The following is a 5,928-nucleotide window of genomic DNA, read 5'->3' as shown; positions in this document are numbered from 1 at the left end:
GGAACCAAAAATATTTTCCAAACGAAATTTCATGACAAAATATATAGTTAAGATGGAGCTCTGCAAAATATATAATTAAGATGCATGGACACGGAAACGGAAAAATTGAAAATTGGGGAAACAGACATGGAGAAACGATATTTTCAAAAATATAGAAAACAAAAAAATGTGGGAAAATGCATAAATATAAAAAATATGGGGGTTTATTCAAAAATTTTAAAAATATAGAAATAAATAGAAAATAATTTAGAAAGAGTACATTTATAATTTTTAAAGGACAATCAACTACAAATAAAGTTTTTTAACTATAACTAAAAGTAAATCATTATAAATCATATCTAAAAGAGAAAAAAATGTTTATAAGTTCCATACTCAAGAAAGAAAAAAGAAAACAAAATATCCAAATATCAAAATGGAAAAAGATAATGAAATTCATAACATTTATTATAATTCATTATCTTTTTCTTTCTCCATATTTGTAGTTGCATCTTCATTAAAAAATACATACTCTAATTCCAGTTTACCTCATAAAAGATTGACAAATTTAAGAACTCTCAAATTCATCTTCACCAATGTCCCACATTTTCCTCTCATCATAATATTGAGAGGCATTTTTTGACAAAAGGCAAAAATTGATATGAATAAAAATTAAGTCTTCTGCATGTTTTAGAGATACTTTATTCCTTCTACATCAATGAATGGAGGAATAAGTACTCCAATTTCTTTCACAACAAGAGGAAGAACAAGGTTGTCCAAGCATTCTAAGAGCAAATTTTTTGAAGTAAGGGTACATTAGAACTAAAACATGCCCACCACTTCCTACGGTCTGTACTATACCTACACTCAATAGAATTTGGATCCACAAATGGCCCACTTTTAAGAAAAAAAAATTAGCAAATTCATCATTTGCTCTACAACGGTCATCTTCATTAGAAAAAATTCTCCTAAAGCACTTGATTCTTTCAGTTGATATCTCTCCATCCATATGAGGAGGCTCTCTACCTTCTCCCTCTTGGAGCCATTTATCACCATAAAACCTTCAAAAAGAGGAAAAAAAATAAGCAAAAAGAGTATATGAAGCAAGGTGAATATTAAGTTAGTAACTTATTTTGGGTTTAATGAATAAACTAAACAATAGAGGGGGGGTGTTAATCTTTGCCCAACGATCAACAAGAATCTAAAAAACTACATAGTAAAAAGCAGAAAACTTATCTAATTTCTTTCCTTCAAGCTCAAACTTATCTAATTTCTTTCCTTCAAGCTCATAAATAACCTTCTTCATATTTCCAATCATAGAATCCGACAACTCATAAACCAGATGAAGCAATGGCTTGTTTGTATCACAAACTTTGATCATGTTATAAATGGGAGTAGTAAAAGTAAGAATGTAATCAATATTTTCCCACCAATCCTCATCCACCACTTTTTCACGAACAAATCTAGCTTTTCCTTAGCCATCTTCTCGGTATTGTGCCCATTGTTTACTCGTAACCATTGCTTTTAAGGCACGCCTAATAAGTTTAAATCTTTTAAGCATGATAATAATAGAGGCAAAACGAATGTCGACAACTGAAAGCAACTTGAAAGTACTAAATCGATTGTATATTACAAGTCTCATGGAATGGTTCATCATAAAATTCTTGATTTGCAAAGCATCCCCGTAAATTTCAATGATCTAGTGGCATAAATAATATGTCTTCATTGTTTTCCACATTTTTAGCTGCACATATGTTCTTCAAAGCAAGGTTAAGGGTATATACAACACAAGGAGTCCAGTAAATATGTGGATATATACCTTTAATAATTTCTCTAGTAGCCTTACAATTAGGTGCATTATTTGTAATGACTTGTACCACTTTTTGGTCTCCAATCTCATTAATTGCCTCCTTCATCAAATTAGCAATAAAATGCTTATCTTTCACTTCACTAGAATAATCCACCGATTTAACAAACATAGGGACAAATTCAAAAACAACCATAAAATTAATGAAAGACCTCCTTTGAGGATCACTCCATCCATCACAAGCAAGACTAACACCAAATTTCTGACCAAGTGCTTTTAATAGGTTCTAATAACCTCTTTACATTTGCCTTTTCTTACTGAAGTAATCTAGCTCTCAATTTATTATAACTAGGAGGCACGTAATCACTCAAAGCATGATTAGCAGTAAATGAATAAGAACTTACATAATAAATTTAGCAAAATTAAATGGCAGACCTCCAATATAAAACATTCTAGAAATCTCTGCATCTAATTGAGCCTAGTTTGCATGTCAAAAGCTTTACCAGTGGGAGAATCATTAACTCTTCTCCTCTTTAAAGTATCTATCACACTCGATTCAGTTATAAACAAGGAAGGAACAAAACTAGTAGGCAAAGGAACCCATTTAAATTGTGAATTAGTAATTCTATTTGCAGCCTCATCCTCCATTTTTTTTTTTCATTTCAGAAACATTGTCACTCCGTATCTTTTTACAAACACTAACCCCTTTTCCAGTGATTTTCAAAAGATGAGCTTTTACCCTAGTGTAAGTCCCATTTCTTTTCTTCACCACAAAAATTACATATCTAGTTACAATTACCCCCTCCTTCTCCAATCTTCTCAAATTTTCTCACATATTTTCACAAAGGGTTATATTCTTCCTCCCTAGTTTTTTAATAAGCGACACTGCTAGCGGTACTTGCTTGAGTAGAACGAGAATTCGAAGAATCCACAAAGACTAACTATATATATCCTGTTAAATATAATAAATATTGAACATTAAAAATAATACAAAATCAAAAAAAATGCAAATATTAAAATAATCATGATATCAAATAATCGAAGTACAAAAATAGTGTTGACAATAAATAAATAATTATAATTTTAGTTTGGAGATAAATAATTAATTTTCTGATATATATTGATTTATAAATTACAACAATCAATAATCAAATACGCAACTTTGGAATGCTAATTATGTATCTGGAGTAGTTTCTCCATCAACTTTTTTCTTAAGTTGGTTGGTTTACAATTTTACATCACCCATATTTAATTGTAATTTAAGTTCTATGTTTATTAAGTTATTGTTGTAATTTAAATTTTAATTTTGTGCTTAAAGTAATATATTTGTATACAGTGGCAAAAGAACCCAATAAAGTTTAATTATATTCAAACAAAAAAAAAGGCATAATTATTATTTAATTATTAGTTGATGTTGACTTAAGTATTCCTATCAATTTAAATACACAATTATCCAATTAAGGTTAGATATGTCATTTTAACAATATTAAAATCTATCAACAAATTCATCTCTAATCTCTATTAGTGTTGGACGCAAACATGAAACCTAGAAACACACTTACGCAAACATGAAACCCAGCAAATGGAAGAAACGTTTTTCCCTCTATCATTTGTTCATCAGCTCATCTTTCTTTCTTTTTCACTGTCTCAATCACCATGGATACTCTTTCTTATCTACTTTTATTAATTCTCAAAAAAAATCAAAAATTCCAAATCTAATTCTAACTATTCATACCTTCATACTTATATTGTTATGGAAGAAGATTTATGGCTATAGAATAATAATAATAATAATAATAATAAAAGAATATCAATATATAATCATACTGAAAAAGAACGAGAGAAAAGGCAATAGGGAAGAGAAAAAGTAAGACTGAATAATGCCAATATATTGATTACTGTGTCACAGTTACAATTATATAAGTCTCAGTATTTATAACCTACACAATTACTAATGTTGAGCTGGAATTATTATTGAATAAATATCTTATAACTAATATATTTTCATCCCCCCCTCAAGTTGGAGGGTGCAGATCAAGCAGTCCCTAACTTGACAAGAAGATCAGAATGTAGAGCAAAATTGAAGGGCTTTGTGAAGACATCCGCTAATTGAAAATGGGAAGAAACAGGAAGTGGATGAATAAAACCTTGTTTAAGGTGATCTCGGACCAAGTGACAGTCTACATCAAGATGCTTTGTACACTCATGGAACACAGGATTAGCTACAATATGAAGGCAGCCTGATTGTTGCAGTGTCAAGGAATGGGAAGATCTGGAGAAACAAAAAGATCCACCAATATGTAAGAGATCTAGTGCAACTCACAAATTGTAGAAGCCATGCTTCTATATTCAGCTTCAGCAGAAGACTGTGAGATAGTAGTTTGCTTCTTTGGTTTCCAAGAAAATTAGTGCTACTCCAAGTAAAACACAAAAACCTGTTAAGGACCTTCTTGTGGAAGAACAAGAGGCCCAATCAGGATAATAGAAGGCCTGAAGTTTAAGATCATTAGTGGCAGGAAAAAATAAGCCTTGATACGGACATCCACACAAATATCTAATAATTTGCATTGCTGCCAGTATATGGGGCTGCCTAGGCGCAACCATGAACTGACTAAGATGTTGAACTGAGTAGCTAATATCAGGCCTTGTCATAGTAATGTATAAGAGTTTACCAATAAGTCTCCTGAACTGATTTGGTTCTGTCAACAAATCACTATCTTCTAAAGACAATTTAAGACCTTTAGGCAAAGGAGAAGAAGCAGGCTTTGCATCTTATAGACCAAGTTCCTTAACCAGATCCAAAATGAATTTTCTTTGACTAAGTACCAGAACTGGATCTAGCTATTTTTATTCCGAGAAAATATTTTGCAAAAACCCAATTGTTTGATAATGAAGTGAGAATGTAAGGCTCGTTTCACCAGAAAAATAGCATCAAGATTGTTACCAGTTATGATAACATCATCAACATACACCAAGAGAATCAAGAGAGTATCATCAACAGTCTTAGTGAATAAGCAATGATCATAGGCAGATTGAACAAACCCCAACTGAATAGTAATAAAAGTAGTAAATTCAACATTCCACTGTCTAAAGGCTTTTTTAAGGCCATACTGTCAGTCAAGTTTGAACACTCAATAACACCCTGTTTTTCCGCAGAACCTTTCTTTATAATTTTCTTAACAAATTCTTCCTTTTGGTATCCGCTAACCCTAGAAATATCTTTGATTTTTGTTACCCTAGGCCCAGTGTTTGGCAAATTAAAGATCTTGCTTAAGTCAGCATAAGACAACGCTTTAATTTCTCCTTCAAGTTTTACAGAAATTGATTTTGACCCGCTAGTTTTAAAAGAACCATAAAACTCCTTAACCACATTCTCATAACACGGTCTATTTAAGGATAAAAAATCCATCCATCCCTGGAACTCAAAGAGTTCCCTGAATTTGAACTCGTCCTTCCCAAAGAATTTCCGTCTATTACATAAGAACGCATAAGTGGGTATGGAGAAAGAACAGATTTACCTTTGGCGTGAGAACTAGCGACTTGTTTCTTTGATTTTTCTGTTTTTGCTTTTTCTTTCTTCGATTACTCAACAGATTTCTTCTGTTTCGACTCCTTCTGTTCATACTTCTTTGATAACCTTTTGAGAAGTTGAAGTTCTTGTTCCGTCAGGGAGTCTGAGGAAGAAGAGGTGGAACTCGATTCGGCCATTGTTAGGGTTTTGAAGCAGAGAGCGATTTAGGGTTTTGTTGCAAGAGGGCAAGAGAGAAGAGAGAGAGCAATTTTTTTTAATAAGGAAGTAAAAACGATTGAGTTGAGAAATAATCTTTAGGAAAGAAAGAAACACATAAAAAACAAGACAAAAAAAATAGAAAAAAAAATAAAAATAAAAATAAAAGCAGTTTTAGGGAAATTCAAACCAACTCAAAGAATTAAAAAAAAATAGTACTGCCAAAACTTTAATAAAGCGAAGACATAAACACACAAAAAAAAAATTGACTGTTTTTGAATTTTGTCTAAAAATAGAATCGGATAATGACATTAGAAAGTCATATCAGAGCAATATGCATTTCTTTTAGACAAAAACGTTTTTCAGAATCACACAGAATATAACAAAAAAAATATCACAGAGCAAGTCTTTCACTTTA

General features: G+C 31.5%; 2 pseudogenes across 1 annotated transcript; both read right to left on the bottom strand.

Annotated features, from left to right (window-relative positions):
• Positions 1-444: 444 nt before the first annotated feature.
• Positions 445-5,649, bottom strand: LOC119369529 (uncharacterized; annotated as a pseudogene). The gene is made up of 2 exons (XR_016319423.1): positions 5,302-5,649; positions 445-1,037 (listed from the first exon to the last, which is right to left on the bottom strand). The product of XR_016319423.1 is annotated as an uncharacterized LOC119369529 (transcript).
• LOC149498230 (uncharacterized) lies at positions 1,060-2,451 on the bottom strand (annotated as a pseudogene).
• Positions 5,650-5,928: the final 279 nt, after the last annotated feature.

Source organism: Jatropha curcas, chromosome 2 (assembly GCF_041381405.1).
Source record: "Jatropha curcas cultivar XTBG-Jc1 chromosome 2, XTBG_Jcur_1.0, whole genome shotgun sequence".
Classification (NCBI taxonomy): domain Eukaryota; kingdom Viridiplantae; phylum Streptophyta; class Magnoliopsida; order Malpighiales; family Euphorbiaceae; genus Jatropha; species Jatropha curcas.
Note: the sequence above shows the minus strand (reverse complement) of the source record. Positions and strands in the feature narration are given on the sequence as shown.